Source organism: Epinephelus lanceolatus, chromosome 18, assembly GCF_041903045.1.
Source record: "Epinephelus lanceolatus isolate andai-2023 chromosome 18, ASM4190304v1, whole genome shotgun sequence".
Classification (NCBI taxonomy): Eukaryota; Metazoa; Chordata; class Actinopteri; order Perciformes; family Serranidae; genus Epinephelus; species Epinephelus lanceolatus.
In genome coordinates this window covers 11,340,001-11,365,886 of record NC_135751.1, presented here as the reverse complement: position 1 = coordinate 11,365,886, position 25,886 = coordinate 11,340,001, and the positions used below count along the sequence as shown (strand labels likewise).

General features: G+C 38.6%; 1 protein-coding gene across 6 annotated transcripts in view; it reads left to right on the top strand.

Annotated features, from left to right (window-relative positions):
* The window catches only part of LOC117268171 (RNA binding protein fox-1 homolog 3-like), a 462,203-nt gene that overhangs the window by 52,544 nt on the left and 383,773 nt on the right, over positions 1-25,886 (top strand). For all 6 annotated transcript variants that reach the window (XM_033644388.2, XM_078161644.1, XM_033644391.2 and 3 more), the window contains exon 2: positions 334-456. The gene's annotated coding sequence lies outside the window, so the exon portion shown is untranslated. The remainder of the gene's footprint in view (positions 1-333; positions 457-25,886) is intronic.

The following is a 25,886-nucleotide window of genomic DNA, read 5'->3' as shown; positions in this document are numbered from 1 at the left end:
ATATTTCTGTGCTTCTTAGGGGCCAGGGGGTAACAACATGTGTAGTGCCAGTGCTGCTGCATATTTTTATCAGGTAGGAACAGGGTGTGGAAGGTAGCACCAAACATGTTTGAGTGCTGTCTGAATCTTTATGCGATACATCACCAAAAGAAAATTCCTGACCCTTTAATGCGTTTGACAACAGGACATTTCTTCAAATTACTCAACAGACTCTGTTTTCATGTAACCATATTTTGTTTCCTGTGGTTCGACCTGTTTTTTGTATTGAACTGAATCTGTTTTGGGATTCCCTCTGGAATATTTACGGTCTTTCTCTTTCCAAAATGTCCACAGATAATTGCTAGAAGGCAGCGCCCAGGAAGGTCAGCCAAGAATCCCGCCGTAGGTGCCAAAGTGAAATCTACAGGACTACAATTACTTGGACAGACTGAGGCGGCAGAGCAAAGTGAATGACAGGTAGGAAATAATTCATATGAATCACCTGCTGTATTATGAATAACCACCTGCTGAGAGGACATAGCACGGTCAGTTATCCTCAGAATTGGTTCTGAATAGCCCTTTTTGTCATTTGTTGGTAATTGCCTTAATTCTCTTGATAATATAGTGAAATTAACCTCGGAGAACATTTCTTCCTTATGGCATTTATGAGACAAGGTTGAAGTTGACATGCCAGCAGTCACACAATTATATTTAGATTATTCTGCTCCACTGCTATTTGGCTTCTGCTTTTGATGTCGACACTTTAGAGGAGTCCTTCTCACTGCCGCTCATAATTCATAATCTTCATTTTACCAAAACATACAGTGTCGAATCCTACACGAAGGGCGTTCTTTAAGAAATTCAGGATCACTCACATCTATTTTCTATTTGGGGTACATCTGACCTTGTAGTGAACAGACATAAAAGGCTGTCAGTCAAACCATCATGCCGTCTTTGTTTCTTTGTGGTTGTCATTCTCCAGAGGAGTCAGGCAGCCACTGACTTAAATCTAGTGATTCTATGCTCCTGGCAAAATGCTTCTCTGTCCTTCTTTCTACCGAACTCAGCGACCGCCTCAGGGTAAGGTGGAAAGAAGGTGAAAAAAAAAAAAAGTTTCAGAACAGCGTTTGGATGGTTACAGAATGTAATCAAGGCCAGTAGATGGTTAAATAGTTCAGCTTTTTCTAATGAATCATTTTACTCACTTAACACTCTAACCTTTGAGAGACTTTAACCTTTTCTGTCAAACCTTAGAAACAAAGGATGGCGGTAGAGGAGTTGACATACCTGCTGTGAGTCAAACTAAAATTTAGACTCTCCACATTTTATGTGTGAGGCCACAAGCTCTATGATGATAAAACAGCTACTGTACATAGTTTTTCATTTTGCAAAAGCAGTAAAAATTATTTTCATCCATTGTCTTAACGGCATCGAAGCCTCTGAACAGGCATCTCCCACTGAAACTGTTGACTAATACTTGAGGGTGTGCGTTGCCAAGAGATGCGCTGTGGTGCGGTACTCACTGGAGATTGTCTTGTGTGTGTTGACCCTGCGTGTTATGAGTGTTGATACAAAGCGTTTGTTTTCCAACAAGTACCCATCATTCAACATTGTCAAGACTTGTCATGCTCTTAAATTTGTATTCCACATGGAAAGTAAAGGCTAGTTAGCCTAGCTTGCTAACACTACTACTACTACATGTTGTTAGTTCATGTTACATAGTGTTGTCCTTGCTCCAGATTGTCGACCGGGGGGGGGGGGGCTAGCTAGCGTTAGATGTATTTTTTTCATAAATCCATTTGTGGGGATGGCACATGACCACTCTTTAAACTTACATGTAGAGTTTCCACCGCACTTAGAAAAACTGGTGTGTTATTCTCATTATGTTGACTAATGATGACTGCGAAGGGTTGCAGTTTATTTACAGATGACAAAACGTTTTCGACAGGCCGGCCTTCATCAGTGTCACAGTCATGCAGTATAGATGCTTCTTAAATAACAAACAAACAGGTGATCCATTTTAAGGTAATTGGCATTGCACCTGGCAAAGCAATCAGCGGCATAATGATCAGTGAGCATCCAGCATTAAAACAAGGAGGAAGGTGGGAAACAGTTCACCACAAAAAAAATGTGTGCACAGTCCATTAGACTTATATATACATTAGGTTTATTTACAGATCAAATGTTTTCAATTCCTCCTTTTGGTTAATTTTTTTTCCCCAACTAAGTACATAAGTTAAACCAAACAATAATTTGAATTTCACTTTGATCTTGTGCACTCTTAGAGATGCTGTGGGCACAAATAAAAACGCTTCATTTTAAAATATTAGTGTAATTATTATACATTAATTCTAATCAAATTATCACCATGAAAGGTAGAATCCACCAAAATTCTAAACACAGGTTTGTGGACTGCCATCATAACCACACTAGGCTAAACTTTCAATCACTACCAGTTATTCAAGTATAATTTAATTATTATTAATATTTCCTAATGCTGTTATAGGTTCATAAATACACTGGTAAACATGACCACATTCCTATTAACGTTTTCTTAAGATGCACAAAAATGCTTATGGTTCATCAAAATCTTATTATCTATGTTAATATGCATGTGTTAATATAGTATGGATTTTTATGGCTAAAACCTTACCGATAAGACCCCATATTTGACCGTGATACTGAATGTTAACGGTTAAAACTGATACACACGTCACCTTTAACACATCATGTTGGTTTGTGTTTCACTGTGTTGGCATCTCAAACACCCATGTGTGTTGCCTCAGATCTCTCTGCATGCTGTTGACCGCAGTGTTTAGAAGAATTTCAGACGCTTGTCCGTCTAACCACCAGCTGGCCGACTGACTCAAACCCTCAGCAGAACATCAAACATCACAGTATCTCACTGCTTGGCTCAGTTTCACATAAACAGATCAAGGGTACCACAATGTTTTTATTCCAGTTGATATGGAAATGTCACATCATTTCAAAGAGAACTTCTGTTTTATTCATGTCTAATATCCTTTTACTTCTGACTGCCCAATACGGACCTAGGAGAGCTCTAACCAAGCAAAAAGCAAAAGAAGCTTTACTGCAGGAGGTACAGTGCACTGCACATGCAATTGTTTTACTGAGGAAAATGTGGAATTTTTCAATTGAAAATGCACATATTCGTGAATACTTCTGAGGAGAAACATTACCCTTCTCTGCACAGAGGCAATTTCTGTCTAAAGATTCAAAAGCAGATTCTTCTTCCCCTGCTTTGAGACAAATATTGTGAGATTTGTGCTCCGTTGATGCCTTGCAGTGTGAAGTGATGATCAGGTGAGTGGGAAATTGGTCAGGATGAAGGATGAACTAATATGATTGTATCTGCACTTATTTAGCAGCAGAACAAATTTGATATCTTTTGCCCTTCCTCTCTTGTTGTGATAAGAGCTGTTCTCTACTTTCATAATGGATTTGTTATTCTAACAGACGTTATAAGGGCTCTTTGAAAAATGAGAATATTTGGTATACCAGCTGAGTGCCGAAGCATCTGTCAGAAGATGTCTGGATAGTATACTGTAATATTGCTGATTTCTGTTTCTGTCGCATTAAATTAAACATGTATATTTTTCTTAAATAATGTTGATGACACTGTAATTAGTTTCTGTACTCAAGCGAAATATCTGGAAGCTAACGGGGCAGAGTGTGTAAGTAATTACAATAATTTATCCAGTGCAGCAACTAACAGTTATTTTCATTTTCTATTAATCTGCCTATTGTTCCCTTGATTAAATGATGAAGAATACTGTCTATAAAATGTCAGAAAATAGTGAAAAAGGCCCATTGCATTTTCTAAACCCTAGGTGACTCTATCATGGTGCTTGTTTTGTCTGATCAACACTGCAAAACCTAAAGATACTCGGTTTATGTAATACAGAAGGCAATATTTTGTATTTTTCCTTAAAATCTGATAAACAATGAACTGTTTTTATGGTAAAGTTGAGTTTTACCTTAAATTACTTAAAGCATATGGAAACAAAAACTGGTAGAAGCATTTCATTGGGAGAGGTGTCAAATGTCCTAGCAGGTACCAAGTGTTTTAAAAAACTACTTCACCCACAAAATGACCATTTGTATATCAATTACTCACTCATGTTGCCTTGAATTCATAAAGAAGACTTTCTCACATGCCTCAACGATGAACAAAGAATCCAAAAACCTTGAACACTCTTAATGAATTGAAGTCATAGGGGTCTGCGTTTAACAGCAAAACCATATCAAAACATCTGTTAAAATAGTCTTTAACAACTTGTGCAGTAAAATCCAAGCCTTATTCATCCAGCCATACACTTAGTACATCCAAAAAAAAAAGTGTTTTCGCTAAAACCTTATTATGTAAAACACGTCTGTATTACCAGCCTGAAACACAGACAAGTAGCGTACCTGGGCAACTCAATGGAATACATGAGCAGAGTTCAAACGCATACGCTTGCCCAGATGCACAACTTGTATGCAGCAATGTTTTAAATTAATGTTCTAGCAAAAATACATATGTTTGGGAAGTGCTGGGCATACGACTGGAAAAATGAGACTTGGATTATACTGCACCAGTTCTGTGAGAGTCTGTAAATGGAATTTTGTGGCACCCCTGTCAATTCATCAAGAATGTTTGCAGTGTTTGAATTCTTCATTCACAGTTGAGGCATGTGAGAAAAAAAGAACTTTTTTCAGGAATTCAAGGTAACATGGGGTGAGTAATTGATATATAAATGATCATTTTGTATCCCTTTAAAACAGTAAAGTGGAGTGAGAATTAGTTGTTTGTCAGCACCAGTGCTTTGCAGACTTGCTAATGTTCTGTAAACTAACAGATTTAATTCCTTGTAATGTAATATTTGACCTCATCTGCATGTTATCCTCAGCCTGTTACATTGCCAGGACTGGATTGCAAGTATGACTGGCACCTTCCTCTAGGGCTCTGCTTAATGTTTCCACTAGTATGTCTGGTGCCACACCCTATACATCTCTATTCTCAATTATACATGGGCTGGAATGGGAAATGAGCATAGGGCACATCATAAAAAGCTTGATAACAGAGCTAATACAATTACATTAGAGTGATTAAAAAAGGTTAAATAGGTGATCTATTACATTGATCTTAAATGCATTCAGACTTAATTTAATTTAACAGTGCTATAATGCTGTAGTTAAAATATGTCCTATTAGTGTTTGGAGCCTGCATGTATAACGATTAATTATTGAATAATTGTTCATGCATTTCAACACTGGCAGGCTCTGAAGGGTGATTTATTTTCTTCAGTGGCTGTACAGAGATAGGGCTTAATTACAGTGGATAGCCTTATCTCCCCTCTCTAATCCTCTCTTTGGAGTCTCCCGCGTTCACGCCATCTAGTCGTCGATATCATCAGACTGTTGGCAGAGCCAGACAGAGAAAGTGATCCCCAATTTCTCTGTCACATTAAGGCTCATTCATGAAGTCTCTGCTGCGGACCTGACTTAAGAACTCCAAAGTGGGAGGAAAGAGGAGTTGCTGAGTGCTGGAAACCTCTCCCCCAGTCTGAGGTCAGCACAAGTGGCGCATTACCCACTTGTGCTGTCTTTCTCAGCTGGATGGACTGACAAATGTGTGGTCAAATCTGATCAGATAATGGGCTCAGTTTCTTGCCAGGAGCAATTTGTTGCGGATATTCTTGTACTGATGTAGGCAATTTGGTTGTTTACCACTTCACTACAAGTACAACACTGTATGCCTGTGCTTTTCACAATGATGTTGGCAGAATACTTGCAAAACAAGGCATTTTAGCCGTAGGTGCGTGCATACAAATATCTCTTATGACTTTCAGTTGACCACTGGTTTGACTTGATGATTCACAATCTAGCTCTAGATCTTAATCAGGGGGACTCACATATTAATTATTGTAGATTGGTGGAAGATTTCCACCACAGTTGGCACAAATAGTTGCATATATTAAATAAACTTGGGATGAATGAAATGTTGGCAGCATAAATAGATTGTATTTTGAGGTGCCAAATGGGAGTGGGATCAGCTCATGTGCCCAGCATGATTTGCCTGGGCTACAGCAATGTGATGCTCAAGAGAAACCACTGCAGTAAAAAAAAAAAAAAAAAAAAAAAAAAAAGAAACGGAAAAAAAACCTTACAGTCAATGAAGCAATGATATTAAATCTTAATGGTGAGTAAAGTCATTTCCAAGGACATTTTTTAATCTTATTCTACAATAACACAATCATTTGACATGTATTTCAACAGAGAACCAACTTCATTTGACATGTATTTCAACAGAGAACGAACTACCTACAGTATGTGGCCAAAAGTTTGTGGACACTTCTGTCCATAGACTGTATGTTTGATCTGGGGCTCCTTATGAAAGAAAATCTTGGCTAGAATTAGAGATTGATGGTGTGTGCTTTCCTGCATATATTTGGGACACTTTACATTTCCATGTACCACCCCAACCAACTCTTACTCTCCACCTTGCTACATAAAGGGCTCACTACTTCCTGTATCGGTAGGCTTCTGAATATTATTAGCCACGTTTCGCTTTCATACTTTCGTTGGACCACTTCATATTGAAAACAGACACTTGGTCTCGTCTTGACTTCATCCACCAGTGTCTTGAAAACCTTAAGCTTTTTTGCTTCTTTCCTCCTTGTAACTTAGCTCGCTAACTGGTTAATTGCTGCTTCATCACTGATCTGGAACTGCTGTGTGCAATTACATATTTTTGCCCATGTACTGTAGCTGTTGATGAATCAAAAACGCAATTACATTTACACTTGTGTTCAATGTGGTCACAATGTTTACCTGACCAATTGGATCACAATCTGTCCTCAATGCATTTTGGGTGCATTTACAGCTGTACTTTCGTGAGGTCAAGCACTATATGATTGCAACCCGATCACTCAAAATGCATTTCAATGAGCATTAGTTGAACCTGCAGTAGTATAACAACTCTGACTAAAATTAAAAAGTAAGAAACTTGAAAATAATCAAGTTTTAATTATGGTGGGTCTGACAACACGGGTCCAGACATCACCACACATCACCAGTCCCTAATCTAAAGAGTTAAAAAAGAAAGACTTCCAAAACCAATCCTAGAAAGGTGACATGCATGGTTATTGAAGTGGAATTATACACACTGGCTGTCTTTGAGTCCCTCCCTGCCTACCTGTTTTCTGGAGTGATGAACACAGTGCCGGAGATGCTCAGTATGCTGATTTCTCAGGGAGATGACAGAGGAGGCTGGATGTTCTGCCGTACTTTCATTGGCTGAGTGGGTTGATGTTTGTCAGAGCAGCAGGCATTACGGCTTGTGACTAGTTTGGGCATCCTAAACATCGGATCTGCTGCTGTATTCATAGTTTTTTGTGACCGAAAAGAGAAATGTCAAACTGAATGCACCAAGAAATTCACTCCTAAACCATCATTCCTGTGTGCTCGGGCTCAGTGACAGCTCTACCTGAAACTGACACAGCTCCTAGTGCAAAGAGATGAGTAAGCTAACTAATTAGAGATCCAACACAAATGTTTAATGAGGAGATTATATATCACCGCACAAAATCCTGGAATAATAAGACTACTTTGTCATTAGCCTTTTTTCTTGAGAATGAGATATTTCTCTTTTTACCCTTCTTACTATAGTTGAAAAGTCTTTACTCGCTTCAGGAAGTTTTTAATATAAGTTATAATAAGTTTTATAGTAACTTTTCACTTGCTATTCTTACCATACTTCCATGATAAAGTATCCTTCTCCTGGATTTCATTTAGTTTTAGAAGATTAATCCATTTTAAGGCACATTAAGCTCATTTGCTTCCATTTATTTTCAACTGATGATTTTTGTATTTTTTCATCTTCTCTATATTTTCTTATCATTATTCTGCCATTAAGCTGCATGGAGACATTGTTTTCTGATTTAATGTTTTCAAATAGAAACAAATACTTTTTACTGATTTTCTTGTTACTGTAGTAAAGTCCCAGCTTCCTACTCTACATCTTTTCCTTTTTAATTTCGGCATTTCTTTCTTTTATTTTTGGCCAAATTAAAATGTTTTCTTGCTTTTTTTTATTTGCTTTTGCTTTGCATCCACAAGTTAATTTAACAAAAACATGACACCAAATGCCGACGTACCATCCAAGTGAATTCTTTTGGAGATGAGGGATTTATCTGTGGCTGATGTATTATCCTCCAATGTGGAGCTTTTTTTGTACAATAGTATGAATGAACACATTAAATATGATGCACTAATTAATTCAAATTAATTACATTGCCAGCCAGCAATTTAAAGGAACGCTTCAATAACCAATTTCAATTATAGTTACTCACCCCGTTATCTTGACTTTGTGAAAATTGTAAACATTTCTTGCATGCCTCTACAGTGAACAGAGAATCCAAAAACAGAGAAACTTTTTCATGAATCAAACGATTCACTGCAGCAAAACTATATCAAAATATCTGTTTAAAAACTCTTACAGAACTTGTGCACTAAAATCCAAGTCTCATTTATACATCCCAAACATTCATTTTCATGATAACCTTTATTTAACTTATATGCTGAAGTGTTTTACATAGTTAGGTTTCAGCAAAGACATGTTATGTTAGAGTTTAACAGATGTTTTGATATAGTTTTGCTTTTGTTGTGTTTTGTTTTTTCAGTTTTTGAATTTTTCATTGAGCATGGAGCCATGCAAGACAATCAAAGTTTTCTTCACTCAGGATGAGTAGTTGATATACAAATGAGTATTTTTGGAGGTGAAGTACTCTTTTGAAAAAGAAAAAGAGTGTCAGTAAAAGTGGCCTTTGTTTGTTAGCTATAATTTGTTCACAAGGCTTATGTTGACAGTAGGAAGGACCTTAATGTGAGGTCAAGGGGTTTATCCTTCAAGGTTTAGCCTTTATTATCCTCTTTGTCCAATACTGGTAAGTAATGCTAATTATTATCTTTATCTGCCCTGGCATTCCATATCGGTACATCTCTGCTTTTTTCCCCGTCAAAAATAAATCTTTTAGACTGCTTCCATTATACATTTTTAACATTTTTAAAAATTTTAAAATTTTTTTTATCTTCCTGTAAATTAAAATTTTAAAAACCACACATCTCGGCACCTTGTCAACTAATTATTAAATCATTGGTTTAGATCAGTAACTTTCATTTCAACAATTCCTGCTCATCTTCTTCCTCTCTCCCCATATTATTGCAATTTTAGTCTTATTACCTTCTTTTAAAATGTCGGTGCTATAAGTCATCCTCTTGCCTGGAATGTAATCAATATTCAAACGAGGTAGCTGATTTCTGCTAACTGAATACCATATGCCAGCACCTGATGTTATAGTGATGGTAATAGCACTGTCAAGTTTGACAATGTGGAGAAAGCAATACTGTCATTCCCCATATTCACTTTTGAAAATCTCATTTTGCTTTCATCTCTTCACTAACACAGAGCTGTCAACATGTAATTCAATGAGTGTCACCACTGCACTTGAACATTTTCTTCATCTCTTTTGCCAACGGTGCTCTCACCATCCTGCATGACTTTACTTCTGTTGTGTTTAAATCATGCTACGGCCACTTTGGTTGTGATTGTAGTTAATTATCATGCGAAACAGCATCCCACCTTTTGTATTATACACCGGGTTTCACTAAAGGTCTTGGTTTGTGGGAAACATTTGATCTGAAAGTGATGTGTTGATGTTTACAGTAATGCCTCTGCACAATAGCCGCCTTTATCCTAAGTTGCCGATGAAATGGCCTGTCAGAACGGAGGAAATTGAAACCAGTCAATATCTCGGGCATTGTGAGAACACTGTCTGCTGTTTCCAAAAGCAGTCGAAGCACAAAACACAAATATAAACATAAACATCCTTATACACACATACATAGTATATACTCTGCCCTTTTTCAGCCTTACACTGAGTGAAATGCACCTCAAAAGGGAGCAGTCATTAAAAAGTGTGCTTCAGCCAAGGCAATCCAGACATCTGAATTCAAGCATACTAACGAATGTTATCAGTGTATTCAGAGCCTGATATTTCTTCTTCTTCCTCTGTGCCATAGAGCTCAGTTGTTGTCCAAAAATTATTTAAAACACATTAATGAGTCACGCTGATGTTCCATGTCTTACTATAAACACAAACTGTAGTTTATTTTGACTCAGTCCCACATACACCACAATACTGCTGCCACAATACTCACTAGAGCAACAAATGTGGATTAATCCACTGCTGAAAATAGTCCCCAGAAAATGCACTATTTTTACTTGTTTTTTTGATTAAAAACTACAGTGACTTGTTGTTTTAGCAAATTACTGAGACCACAGAAAGTATATATCTGTGAGCCATTTCTTTAAAATTACGGACATCATTTTGCCTGATATCAGACAGAATTGTCAGCTCGTCACACTCCATTTCCATCTTTAGTCTGACATTGCCCCAGCTCCAACTGATTTCCATCGGGAAGGGGGATTTGATTTTCCCTAACCAGTCACTAGAGACCAAAGTATCTGTCTGAATCGAACGTCATGTTAGGTCACCACTGACACGTCGCCATGCTGCCGTAGACGCCAGAGATGCCAGACGAATGAATCAAGTCGGTGGAGTGGGCGGTTTCAAAGGTCTGGACCCAGGCGAGTTGTCAGTAGGAGCAGATGGGCTTGGGGCTGAGGTCAACAAACAGGGTTGTGGAGTAGGAGTATATTCAGAGACATTGGCAAAACAGTCTCATCTCAAGGTCCATATAGTAGCTGTTCTTTGGCTATATATTATCACATTCATTCAGTAGCAGATAGAGTTTGTTCAGTTGTCATGGAGATGTAGATATTCAATACTCACTTTGTTCTAAACGCTTTAAGGACTTCTCGTCCATGTTGACCTGCAATATGAATCTCCATCATTCAGTTCCATAACATGATCCAAAGCTCCAAAACAGTGACCAAAACAACTTTGAGGTGAGGTTGTTTTTTCAATTGCAAGGTCAACAATGAACTTTGAAACTCAAATTTGAGTCAACATGGAGAAGTCCTTACAATGCTCAGAGCAAAAAAATGGAAATTCAAAAAAGTGTATTTCCATGACAACTAGGCAGATGAAAATGATGTGATATGATCAAAAGCTCAAGAACAGCCACTAAATGAAGGGGTGAGATTGTTTTGCCAGCTGCTGTTTCCAGCTATCTCAGCTATTGAGAGACGGGACTATTGTTGGTTATTGGCCATTTTGTAAGAATTGTTAACAACAACAACAAAAAAAAGCCGAATGACAGTTGTGTGTTTCCTGAACACAACTTAAGGCAGACATTTTCTTCCCTCAGACGGGATTTTAAGTCACCTGTTAAATCTGTTTCCTTGTTAAATGGCAAACACTTTTTTTTCTTTAGCAGAGATCCAAAGATTCAGACGGACCATTTACATACAAAGGGATGATCCCTCTCTCTCAGCCCTACAAGTGATGGGAATTATCTGGTGTAGTGCTACTTGTGTTGTTGGCTTGTTTCACCATAAGACGTGTGAACAACACTTCAGTTGTTTCCAAGCAGGCCGACACTACAGTCATTTTCATCAGCACTCTTGTTCAGGTAATGTTCCTTCAGGCTCGCTGATTTCAGGGCTTATCTTGTTAAGAGCCCCCTGCCTCGCCACAGATCCGCGCGGCTGTCAGAGGCAGGGCCCGCACATTTCAGCACTATTATTGGTGATTGTAGAATGACACTAATTAAAGTCATTGATGGTTAAAATGAAGCGCCGCACGTCCCGCTTGTTTTGTCACAAAAGCTCAGATAGCTTCTCAACCTAGCCCCGTCGTGTAGTTATCATGTCATTTGTTTTCAAGCCATGTGGAGAAACTAACATGTGTGTGTCACTTCATTAAAAAAACAAACCTCAAGATGGGGGAGAGCTCTGCTTGCGGTATTTACATTTTAATTTTAGCAGGGGCTTTCATTTGCTTATGGCAAGGTGCAATACTATAGCTCACTGAGTCAAACTTTAATCTAGCCATTATTATAATGGAGCCAAACAAAAATAGCAAACACTATTTATAGAGCGTCTTCCTTCCCTCTCAGCTGACTGGAGTGACACAATTCATGTTAGACTCATCATCTGAAATACTAAATGATACACAAAGTCAAATTCCTTTTAGTATGTGCAGATAGTGAAAACTGAGGCTGACTGTTGTTGCCTTACTTGTCCCCAGCTGTCATGGTAAAAGATATTAGACTGTTGCCCATGAAACCTTAATCTCCATTGAATCTAGGGGTCTAGTAGATGTACCGTTTAGTTGGACAGTAGGTCTGGTTGAAAATCTGGATGGAGACGGAGAGGTGACATTATTTAGATGTACATGACTTTGGGAGGAATATTTCACTGTCTTTATTTTATTGTATTTAAACAATTTTTGGCGAGTCAGGGACAACAGAAGTGTGCTTTAAACACAGACGTGCTGTATTATAACCTTTTAAAGGGACAGTTCATTCCAAAATCCAAAATACATATTTTTCTTATTACCTGTAGGGCTGTTTATCACTCTAGATTGTTTTGGTGTGAGTTGCCAAGTATTGGAGATATTTCCTGTAGTGATGTCTGCCCCCTCTGGAGTATAATGGACCTAGATGGCATTCAGCTTGTGGTGCTCAGGGTACCAAAAAAGTACATTTGAAGAACTCAGCAGCAATATGTCTTTCCAGAAATCATGACCCAGTTACTCAAGATAATCCACATACCTTGCTGTGAGCAGTTTCATGTAGAAACTATTTTCTTTCTAACAAAGTATACCGGCCAACCCTATCACTGCGCATTGTATTCAAAGTCTGACTTAAACGTACAATATGTAATTTTGTTAGGATCCTTCAGTGTTCACCAGGAGCAAGATTGTCCACAGAGGTCTCCTCCTCTCCAAAACAAACGGATTTGGTGATTAAAACCAGTAAAAACATTGAATAAAGTAGTTTCGCATTAAAAAGTGGTGTTTTTCCGATGCTGTTCGGCATGGCAGGGGCTGGAGCTAAGTTGCCACTACACTTTGCTCAGCTTGTTTCTCCAATAACTTAAGATCCAGACATCCGATGACTTAAAATCCTGCATCAGGTTAAGCATATCGTTAAAAATGACAGAGATATAAAAAGTGTATCATACAAATGTTGCTTAAAACTGAATAAAAAGCTAATGTATGACAGCTTCTTGCTGACAACCACAACCCTGATGCATGCACAAAGAGGATATGATGCCACTGATGGGCGAAGGCACGGACCATGTCCTTGATTAAAATGACAGATTTCTCTGGGTATGAACATTGTTGGAAACATTTGGGAAAATGTAAGTACACAGCTCAACAAAATATATAACATTGGTCCAGTTGGGTTTAAACATTTTAATGCAGAAAAGATATACATATTATATCTTTAAGCTGACACTGACAATAACTAATATCTACAGTGTAGGAAAACATGTCTGCTTTCCAGCATAACCTGGTCTACCCCTCATGCTATTTCTTGTGTGCATGTAAACAGTGAATGTGATGTTCTGATGTCCACTTGCTGTTGGCACAGAGAAAGCAGCAGCGATAACTGATAAGCAATAATTTATTCTGTTATTGGTGGAAATTTACATAAGACAGACACAGTTTATCGGATAAATGAGTCAATACGCTTTTCAATTAGCTGCTCAGAATCACTAAAAGGACCCTTCTAAAATGACTTAAGGGCCTGATTCGACCCAAGGACCACCATTTGAATAACCCTGCCTTAGGGTTTAATGAATCGACAACCTTTGATTTGACACTTTTGCTTCAGTAGCCGCACATCAGCCCTCACCTCCCTGTTGTTGAAATGGCTTTACGGATGCTCGATACATGTTCCACCTTTATTTATGGCCGTAGTAGCATCTGGCTGGCAGCCACAGCCAGCCGCCCCCCCCCTGCTTAAGATGCAGTGGAGCCTCTATGGGTTAGGAGGGCCAGCTCTATCAATCTGCTCCCTTCCGGCCCCCACGTTCCCCAGTGCGGTTAATCACTGCCACTAATTAGTGCTAATTACTCATCGCTGCCCGGGAGAGCCCCCCTTGCTGGCTCACACTGATCTGAAGGTCCTCTGTGGCACCCTGCTGCTTGGCATTCCTCAGGTATGGGAGGAGGCGCAGGGACGTGGGAGGTGCAGAGGGGACGGAGGAGGCTACAGAGAAGCTCATCTTTCCTAATTTACCTTTTTTTGGGCAACATTTTTGCTAAATAAAACACATCCCTGGTGTTTAGCCTCCGGTGGCTGCAGGTAGAAGGCTACGTCCCTGCGGACTTGCAGGGCTGCAACGCCGTTTTAGCCAAGTAGACTGGTTTGTGCTGGTCTGCTTTGGTCTGGCTGGTGGCCTTGTCTGCATGCACAGGCCGGCCAGGCTTAATGAGCCAGCACCTTTTTGCTCCCTCTGTCATTAATTGTCTGCGCCCATGACTCTGTGGGTTACGTTGTGTTCGGCTGATTTTTTTTTTTTCTCCCAGTAATTTTGCTTTAATAGATTCAATTTGCTTTCATTTGCTTTGTATTGATTTATTTGTCCTGCTTTGTCTTGTCAACCATAGAAACCTATAATTTCTCACAAAAGTTTGTGATGAAAAGGCAGCGAAAAAAAGCTCATTTAATTTGCTAATATTGAGCGAGTTATTAAAAAAAGAGGAATGACAAATGATGTTGATACGGTGTGCAAGTGAGGCTTGACTAAAGCTGAACTCATTTCTTGGAGGCAAGAAAACCCACATGAAAATATTACAGATTTCAGATCAGGTGCAAACAGTGAAGCTTAATAACAGGTTGAGAGGTTGTTAAATGCTATCATTCGATCTGTCAGGCTTTAACCCGTCCAAAAAACATCTCTGATAATAGAAGGTGAGCATGTCATGTCAGCCGTAAATAATTACACAATGACAGCTGATTGGAGGAAATGAGTAAATTGGTATTTCAGACAACAGTTTAGACCAGACAGGGTTGAGGACAAGTCTGAAATAGATTGCTTTAGCCTCTGTCAGAGGGACATGGAGCACAGCGCCGAGTGTCACTGGGAATCAACGAAAGGGTAAAGCCTTTACCTCTCACTGACCTCCAAATGTGAAGTGTCCAGCTGTAGTAACTGTGACAGATGAACCAGCCACAGTCATAACACACACACATACAAGTTTCAAAAAGATAAAAGTAAAAGCTGTAAGTTCACCTCGAGTGAAACTCTTATTACATGTAATAATTACTTGTAAATATTGCAAGTACTGTATGCACTTTATTTAGCTAATAATGTACCCTAACCTTCTTAATATTGTAGTTTCTGACTTAATACTTACTGCATACAATGAGTTGATGTGACTTTTTCCTTGTGTGCGGATTGTAAAGCCTTCTTTGTACAATAATGCAGAAATGACCCCAGCAATGCGAAAATATTTGCATAATTCAATTGAAGACATTCTTTATGTCAATACATTTACATGTGTGCACAAGAAGCCAATCTTATCAAAGCCAAGTGAATGAGTCCGAAAGTCCTATGTTTTTTTAAAACAAATGAAAATGCTGCCAGCACAGTGACATTATTTCAACCTATTGACAATAGAAAGCAACTGGTTTGTGATTCTAAGTTTCTTAAAGACACTGACCATATGGGCCAGTTGTACAAGTAGCTTATTACGACCCAATTATGTTGATGTTAGACAGCGACCTCTAGTGGCAGTAGGTATTATGATGGGAAGTAAAGTCAGGTGATGTAGTTTGAAGAGTGGCAAAGTTTGTGTAAGGAGGAGGTTGGGGTAGGCAAATGGGTCAAAAACAGGACTTTCACCTGGCGTTTATGTCCATCGTGTAAAACATGTAACATCTACATCGTATGGAAAATGACATTAATGACAAACACACTTATTCTAACCCAAGCCATGATCATTTTCTAAACCTAACCAAGTAGTTTGGGTGCATCGGCGCCAATTTTACACAGTTCAGTTAATGTGTTTAAAAACTGTAACCTTTAACAGCCATTTAAGACCTATTCTGTGATTTAGCTATGACTCCAGTAGGGGTGCTGTTATATTGAAAGGTTTCTTGAGGATTGTAATAGAGCATAGGAACAAACAAGTTATGAAGTAGCTGTAGGACTTGCACTAAAATTTTGAACAAGTTGAGGTTCAAAGTTTATTCTTGACCTTGGACACAGCAGTCTACAAAGTTAGTTTAGACACTGTTCTGGAGCTTTCAATGGTGTAATATTCTCTTCATCAGCAGACAGGCAGCACAATCATCACGATATTGGAGATTTTCAAAATATCAATTTTTCTGAGCACTCAAAGGACTTGGTCGCTTTTGGCTCAAAATCTGATGTTCGGACCTTGGAAACAGCAGCTGACACAATATTCTTACAGTAGAAGAGGAGCCATTGTCTCCTCTGGTGCTTTGAAGTCAACATAGATGAGAAGTACCTAAAGAGTTCAGGAAGAAATGGAAATACAAACGACTGATTAAGATCATGTGATATGATCAAAAGCTCCAGGCAGGCTACTAAATGGACCTTTTAGTGAGAGTGTTTTACTATTTGAGTTTCATTTATCTGCACTGGATTAAGCGTTGAAATAATCTTGCAACACCAACAAAATATTTGACTTGTTTTGGGTAAATAACACTTAAGTGACTGAATTGCAGCCAAAAACGAATTGTATCGTTGATCATTAGTTTATTACCAATTATACAAATGATTATGATAATCAAGAATATAAATGAGAATGTAAATGATATATAACAAAGTGAATTCACCAATTATTGTGAATTTAGAAACACAGGTATAGTAAAACTAAAATCACTTAATTCATCCAGCCATATAAATGTGTGTGAAAACATAACCAGCACTGAATGTTTGAGTGTGCGTTCACTCAGCAGCTGAACTGAGCTGACCAGACATTTTCATGTTGAAGCATTTCTTATCTTTGTGATATTTGCCGCCAAGGCCAGAGAAAAGCTATATGGGCAGGTTAGACCATGAATAGAAAACACTCTCTGTTTATGTCTCTCTGTATCATTACTTTCGGGCAGAATAGCGGTAGGTTTGAAAGCAATCTCAGTCGCAGCCTCTCAAAGAAAAGAAAAAAAAAGGTGAATCAGAAATGCATCAGGGCAGGGCGGTAAACTTTATACAAATGACAGGATGACGTTCTCTCTCCACACTGACCCTGATGGGTTTTTATTTCTTTTGATGACAGGGAGGTGAAATTAGGTTATGGTAAATAATGTTTTTCAGATGCGCTCAGACAAGAGTTTTGACAACGAAAGATGTCGTCTAGATATACACAGATCTTGTTTTTAAATGAGTTATGTGTTTGTCTGCATTAGCCTGTTTGTTTTGCATAAAGAAAGGGATAGTATAGTTGTTGCCGCCATAGGGTTATAGAAATGCTGTGGTTCTAATCAGGGTCACAGCAAACAGCTGAGTGGAGTCACAGTACTTCAGCTCTAATAAGAGCCACAGGGGAAAAGAGGCACAGTATATCCTAAGTAACAAGTCCTCCAAATTAAAAAACAAAATATTTTGTTTTCAAGTGTCTTTACAATGACATCGAAGCATTTTCTGATCCACTGCCATTATCAGCTGGATGCCATAATTTGACTGATAAATAACTGTGTTTAATGAAGTGATGGTTTGATTAAGGGTTGGATAAGTTAGGGAGATTTTGCTTTTCAGGGTCAAAATTACTTAGGGGGGCTTTGTTGTCATGGTAACAGGAGTAATCACATGGTTGGGGTTAGGGAAAGTTTGTGATCATGTTTAAAAGATCTTCAAAAAGAAACAGAAAACATTAAAAGTCCACTCAAAAATGTGTTGTTCTTCTGTTTATTCCCCCTAAAATGACCTTGAGAATACTGACTTGTATCTGTACAAAGTTTCTCACCAGAGAGGTGTTTTGACATTCCTCTACTGAAGGGGTGATGTCTGTACACTTCCCTAAAAAATGAATTCAAGCTAGATTAGGTACGCCACTAAGAAGAATACCAATTGTTGTCTAACATGGGAAACACATATTGAGGAGGAAAAAGCTTTGACAAAACACTGGTAATTTGGAAAGCAAACATAAAATGCAGTTTTGGGATGTAAACCAGATATTGGAGCTTCCTTCCACAATCTACCAAAGCCCCATCACAGATATTATTGTAGATTTAATTAAGCAATATCACACGAGAGGGAGTGATGTTGTACTGTATATCGTCACGGCTGTGATTCGGTCATAGGCACGAGGCCACAGGCACACACGCCAGGAACTCACAAGCTAGCCTACTTTGTATTTACATTGATCTGCAGCTGTGTAACTTCGTCCAGTTCGGCTGATGAAACGTTGGCAAACCTGGATGTTGGCACGGCCGGATTCAGCTTCAACTCTTCCTCATCCTCATCAGTACCTCATCAGATGATCATCGATAATTCCTGACCGTGTTCGCTTAATTTTTGCTCCTCTCCAGTTTGTCGAGGTCGGCTGATGTTACACAAACACACCTGGAGGTCTGCACAGAAGAGTCCTGGCTTTCCTTTTCCTCGTCCTCTCCTGACGACCACTCATAATTGAATTCAAATGTAATTTTGGGGAAAATATCCATCTTCTTGGTGTAACGCTATAGTGCCCATTTGTGTCAATGTAGCGAGTGTGACAGTTGGTTAATTAACGGTTGTATTTATATTTATAACACCTATGAGCGGAGTGATTTTACTGTTACATGTCCCAGTGATGTTATACTCTATATGAGCACTCATGGAATGCCTCTCGTCGAATCAAATTACTTGGTCGGAACTAACTGTGTTATAACAACTATTATCGCTGTGCCAGCCACTGTCAGTTAGCCTACACACTAACAAGCAACAGAAACAAATACAAGTTGCTAACTGCACACACCATTCTGATACTGCTGCTAGTCTTATATTTTGGACCACAAGACTCCTCATCTGAGTCTGGGTCTGACTGAGGCTCAAACGTGTATGGATGAATTTCTCTGATAGCTATCTAGCTAGCCATCTTGATGTGCACTGCGCTTTCACCGGTCAACCTAGCACAAATCTGGAAATCCATCGGTTAAAAAAAAAGAAAAAAAACTAATTTTTTTTTCTTCGTTTACCTGTGGAGGCACAGCCCGGAATTTTTCGACTAATGGAAGTGCAGGAGCCTCGGCGATCGCTCGCGCCCTTCACTTCCGGCGGTGCCCCCAGGGAATCGCCGTGTTGTTTACAAATACTTAGGGTAGAAAACCAGCAGAGTTTAGCTATATATATCAATCACATTTTTCACATCACTATATCACCGTGTAGACTAATCTGATGTTTAAGTCTATAAACACAATGATTGAACAAACGTTACTATTTCTGTGTGCACGTTTTGTTAATAAAAACAATAATAACATCGTAGATTAGCTGGGCTAACTGTTAGCTGTTAACGTTAGCCGTTAGCAGTGTCTGTAATAACCATAGACTGTATAACAATAAGGTAATAACTCAATAAACGGTCCGTGAATAAAATATTTTTTCCAGTGGATATCTTAGTTACAACATGAGTGAGCTAGCAAAGCAGTTTTGTGTTGCTATGTGTGGTATTTATTCAGTTATGGGAAATCACGATGTCTAGAAAGCAGCAGTGGCTGTAGCTGACAGGGACAGTTAGCAAAGCTAACATCAGGACGCCATCTGTTAAAAGCCTCCCGTTGTCGGATACGACATGAAACTACTCCAGTTTGCTCAATCATGTTGTAACTAAGACATCTGCTGGAAAAAATATTTTTTTCATGTTGATGAGGCAGCGTTTTGGGTGGAGCGGTCGCTATGGACGTAGAGCTTGCTGTTTCTGTCACATTACCTGGGGACACCTGCACGTCTACGCTCCCTCCATTGTTATTGGCTAAAGCGCAGCATCGTTCAAACTCAAAGCCCCCCCCCCCCTGTAGTCGTCTTTCACACAGGGCTGCCGACAGATTCTACAATGTAAATTGCAGAATCTGTCTTGAGAGATTAACCTAGCACAAGCAGCAGTGGTTGACGGGGTGGAAGCCAGATCCAAAATTTCTCAGTGAGGGAAAGAGTAGATCTGCTTCCAGTCCTTTTTCAGAGTTTCATTTCAACTCTAATGTGGGGGAACAGTGTTAAACAAAATGTTATTATTAGTATAAGTATTCACTTCAAAATGCAATGGAGGAGGAAAGTCCAGCTGTGTTGACCCAACCATTCAGCCAAACCTTATTTAAAACCAGAGGTGGATTATAACTACATATGTTTAACAATATACTTTAGTTTGGGTCCTGATAGCCCTACTTCATTACATTTCACAGCCAAACATAGACTACTAGTTTATACCCAGATTAATTTATTTGACTACTATAGTTACTAGTTATATTGTTTATAATGATGTTAGATATAAAGTATATGAAATATGTGTTGCTATGGATTAAACTACCCAGCTATAGGTTATGTTAGTTACAGTTTGCTGCACCAGCTACAACAGTTAAGAACTTCTTGCATGTGAATGGACCAGAAATAATAATCTAGTCACGTATAATGTGGAATGCATAATATGAGTATGTTCTCACTTTGATAAAGTACATACTGCTGCATCATACTTCCGCAGGCTTACTTCACTACCAGGATTTTGAATGTGGGACTTGTTATTTCCAAAATTGTAAGAAAACATAACAAGAAAGCAGAAGTTTATTTATGTCTCATTTCAGTCCAAGAGAAATACAATGTGCTTCACATAGATACACATCCTGCTGGATGAAGCTAGCCTTATTACACTGGGCTGTTACTCTGCAGCAGTGCCCTTAAATGTGCCCAACAATGCTTTATGCAGGCATTGTTCCCTTTTATTCCTCGTGTTTCTTGTGGTGGGACTTTAAACTGAGACACCAAAGCAATTTTTTTTTCCCAATGAATTTCTCTAAATGGAGATATGAAGCCTCTTTACTGTTTGAAAAGACATTTATTTCTCGTCAGTATGCCTCCCCTGAAAGTGTATTCATCTTTCCAATAAGATAAATTCCCTCTGCACAAACTTCGTTCATTAAACCTCCGAGATTCATTCAGGTTTATTTTTAGAGAGAGATATTCTTCGTTATGGTGTTGTTGATTTTCCACACAGTCTAGTGGGTTTTATTCTGTTGCTGCAGGTACTCCAGCAATATGTTTCCTTGGAACAAACATGAATGAGGTTAGAGGTGATCTCCTCAATAGTGGCTTTCAGTGCGTTTAAACATTCAGGTCCAGGGACAGGGGTGTCATCTCTGCACGACTAGTATTCCTTTGTCAGGCACCTTTTAAAAGAAATGTGTGGCATTCATACATCCATGTTTTCTTTCGCTCCCTGACAACATCAGGTATGTGAAGGTCAAGCTTTTCTTTGTTTTCACAAGCACTGGAAAATAAATTCATGTATTTTATTTACTCAAATCCATTTAAATCAAATTTAATTGGCGGTTTATTATTTTTCGCAGTCAAACTGTGTTTTATATAATAGGACAAATCGACAGTTTTAGCAAAAGGAAAGGAAATCTAACACAAAAGACCTGGGATAATAGAAGCAAAGATAGCCTGTGCCAACTTTTCAATTGCAAAAGATCTTATTTGCTCATGTGGAATAGCTATTGATAAACAAAAACTCCCCCTCGCCCTTATTAAACATGCCAAATCTGTGCTTTGTTTATGGGAGTCTTGTGGAGGATTTGTCTGTATGATACTTTGTTTGCTTTGTGTTACATTTCCCCCACCACTCTAAACCCAAAATACTTGCACATAATCGAGAAACAGCGGGTGTCCAATAAGGATACTCTGTCTGCAAATAAGGCTTTTATTTTTTGTCACTACATTGTTAACTTTCCCAGATGTAAATGTATGCACATGTCCCCAAAAAACCTACAAATGCACCTCCATATGAGAATTAGCCTGAGAAAATACAACCCATCCCGTCAAACTGCACCCACCCAGCTACCGTTTGCATGTGTAAATTAGAAATAATATTTCAGCAAAAATGGCACAAATGTCACAGACACGGGGGAAAACATCAAACAAACTGTAATCTGTTGCATTTCACAACTCTTAATTGACCTTTTGTTCTCTGCACTCTTTTCTTTTCCTCTTAATTCTCAATTCACTAGAAATATAGCCATAAACCTGAGGCAAAAAAGCCTGTAAAGCCAAACCTAAAGGCCATTCTTATTCATTAGACCAGCTCGCAGTGTTTTTGGCTGTCACTGCCACCGAGGGGCCTGTCCATGGCTGCAGCTGACATCTGTTGGCATAATGTAGCATCCAGGGCTGTGATAGGCAACAGGAACTGATTTATAAGGTTCCCTGTTTAAGTGGGTGTCTTAAGGTAATTATAAACTAGTGGGGGGGGTTGCTGCTAATTGCACCTTCCCTGATCTGTAATGAAGGCCAAACAGCATGAACGAGCTCATCCTGCGCGTCTCAGGCAGTGGAGGAGCGAGGGCAGCTGAGCTTGACCAGTTAGTGTTGGTTTAGCTCTGGGCTGGAGCTCCTCACCTGCTGTTATGCTGCGTCTTCAGCCAATTTCTCTTGAGTAATTAACTGTGATGCCACATATGGTGCAATGGTGGAAAATCTGATCGCTGGCGGATGTAGAGGAGTTGAAAACGTGGGAACCCTGCAGTGACCAAAGCTCCAAACACCCAGCGCGAGCATAAATGGGATGACTGGAAAATTCTTTTGACATGCACAATTAAAAACAAATGTTGTTTCCACATGACACAAATGAGCGTAATTAATCACTGAACAAATGAATTATTAGGAAGATTAGAAAATGAGGTAGATTAAGTGCACCAATGAGGCTTGAATTATTAACAATATTTGTATCAGTTGATTAAGATGTTGTAGAAAGAAAGCACATTTTACATACATTATGTTTTACATACATTAAACATTGGAAAGCTCAGGCAGTAAAGATAAAAGTTTTTTTTTTTTTAAATAATGAGCTATACACACCATAATTCATTCTGGGCCTCTTCTCTCATATCCATATGTTTTCACTCTTAGAAAACAACATTTCACTTTCATATATGTACATTTAATATGATAAGAAATGCATGCAGGTGTGAGGAATGTATGTCTGTATGACTGGAATTCATGCAGTATGTATATCAGAGAAGAATGGATGGATATATCTGACAGGTTAGAGGAAATGGAGGAGAAGCAGGTCAGTCGTTGCACTGTGATTGGCTGAGAAGGTGGAGCAGGCTGTTTTTCAGTTACCAAGCAGCATGGAAGGAGATGAAACAAAAGCACTACAGCAAGCAGTCTGGGGTTTTGAAGTCTGCCTTCAGTTAAGACACTTAGAGGCTACAAAGCATACAGTTAGTGTTCTCAAGCCTGTTTCTTTCTCTGGTCTTATAAACAATTGGCAACAAAAATAAAGACATACATACACGGAGAGTTTCCACATTTCTTGAGTCCGCAACAAATGTTGAGATTGACAGAAATCCAAAAATGTTGAGATCCAAAAATCCATACAGCCTCCCATAGACTGACAAATCTGTAGCATCGTTTTGCATCCGTTTAGTGCTTTAGAGGACATGACTGTAGCCGGGAGGATAACCCTGAACGCATCATTGTGGAGGACACCAGTGGTTTCTGGTTTGAGAGGGTCAAGGAGGAACATCATGTGCCAGAGATAGTCAAGTTTAACTTTATCTGACAAATTATTCAACACTAAGTGGTTTTACCAGATACGTGTTGGAGGAAATGTCATTCCTGCCTGCGTCATGTTAACTGTCTGTCATTTCACTGTTTACATTTGCAACATTTAACCAAGATATCTGAAGTGAATTTATTGAAAAACAGCAAAAGATACATAATTATGTTAATCCTGCTCTTGTTGCTGTGAGTGGATGTTGAAGAGAGAACAATTTAAGCTAGCAATGAACATTTTGCAGATATATTCAGTAGAAACATTTTTGACTTTGCAGATTAATTAAAAAGAAAATGTTTCCTTGTGATGTTGATTAAAAAAAGCATTGCATTTCTACATGAAATTGTTAGATTTTAGTTTAACTACATTCTGAGGTAGTTCGCTGGTAGTTAAAGCACAACTGTACATTCATATTTGTGTTGTGATTTAAGTAGTTAAATTATTTATTTGCCATTTTTTGGTGGCTAAGTACTCAAACTATAACAATGTTGGGGCCTAAAAGGAAAATTATTATATTATATTATTATTATTTTTAATTTTACCTTGCTTCTCTACTGTAATTGAACCCCATTAACCACAGTTAGTCAAAAGTATTGATTCTATGCTATTTATCAATTAATATTCTGTGAGACTGAGTAATGCTGCTTAGTGCAGTACCCCCACCTGGACTCAGTTTCTAAAGGCAGGACTTTGACTGTTTAACATTGCGTGCAAAACCGTAGCTGACGCTCCTTGCACTTTCCCATGAATAGTACTTGTAATAAACTCAGTTAAGTGGCATTTGTTGCTAGCATGTGACTTCTTGGTATTATATTTTGTAATAATTCTGCATCACTTGTACATTGTCAATTTGATCATTTTTTACAGAGTAGTTTGAACTATTTTTTCTAAGCAGCTTTAGTTAACTGAACTAGATCTCTCCCGAGGGTAGCTTTGCTGTAGTTCAACTTCATCCACTCTGAATCAATTGGTAGCTTGCCAAGCTATGCTTTCAGCACAGCTTCCCCTGCACTGTGCATTTCTTTTAAAACATATTTGCTTTTGAAAAACTGTAAATGTTGTTATTTAGGAGACGTGGTAAAAATAGAATAAAAATACACATGCGGTCTGTGAGGGCAAAGTAAATGCATATGTTACCATATATACCTGTGATTATAGATATTGTTAATAATTACTTTAATTAAATGAATGGGAGAATTATATATCAGAGTGAAAATATGTGTGGGACTGTAATTATATTTTTGAAGTTGCCCAGAATAAATTATGACCGTCATAATTAATAGGAATTGACAGCATTTCTAGCACTTACATGCCATGAGCACTGCTATATATTTCATTAACTCTTTTTTGTAGAATACATTATAATGTTTATGAATTAATGTGGTAATAAATGGTTTGTCAAATGACTGCACATGCACAATAAGCTGTCGTTTAAGATCGCTGTTGTATAAAACAGACAGGGTATTAAAACAGGGAGGTGAAGCTGTGTTTAAGCACTGAGCTACAGAGGAAGAGTTTCTGTCGAGTGACTGACACAAAAGCAAGATTAGGGGATCAAGTGCTGAAAGATGAGAGAGGAATTTAGTGGAATTGACAGCACATTCAAGGGTTTCCGAGAGGAAGAGAAGACAAGAGACAGGCCGATAATTTTAGAGATTTGAAGGGTCAAGATTAAGCTGCCTGATAATAAGCAGAGTGAAATGAACCAATTTTGAAAATATATGCTGATGCAGTGTGGACAGGGGGGAGGAAGACAAAGAGGGTTGTCAGTGCCTCCACAAATGACTTGGTATCAGACAACAGGCTTTTTGGAAATATTGGATTGTACAGTCAGACAGTTTCACTGCCTGCTGCACTATATTTATGCACAGATCATATTCAAGGCAGCATTAGGTCTCCTGCGCGCTGCCATTTCTTCACGGTAAATGTGAAGGACCAATAAAGAATCCAGATTTCTCGTGGATGTAATTAGCCAATCGTTTCTAATAGTGTCCATAGCAATGCATTTTCATGGCAGTGTCATTTTACCCTGGGCAATATGGCTTGAAGTGTAATTTCTGCCTGAGCGTTTAGACACAGAGCTATCGATTGCATTCAGTGAATGATCTGCTCAGAAACCCATCATCTACTTTAATAATGTCACTCACCGCCACATTCTCTCTGCTTGGTTTCCATTAATAGCCAGCCTACGTGACATTGTCAACATTCACT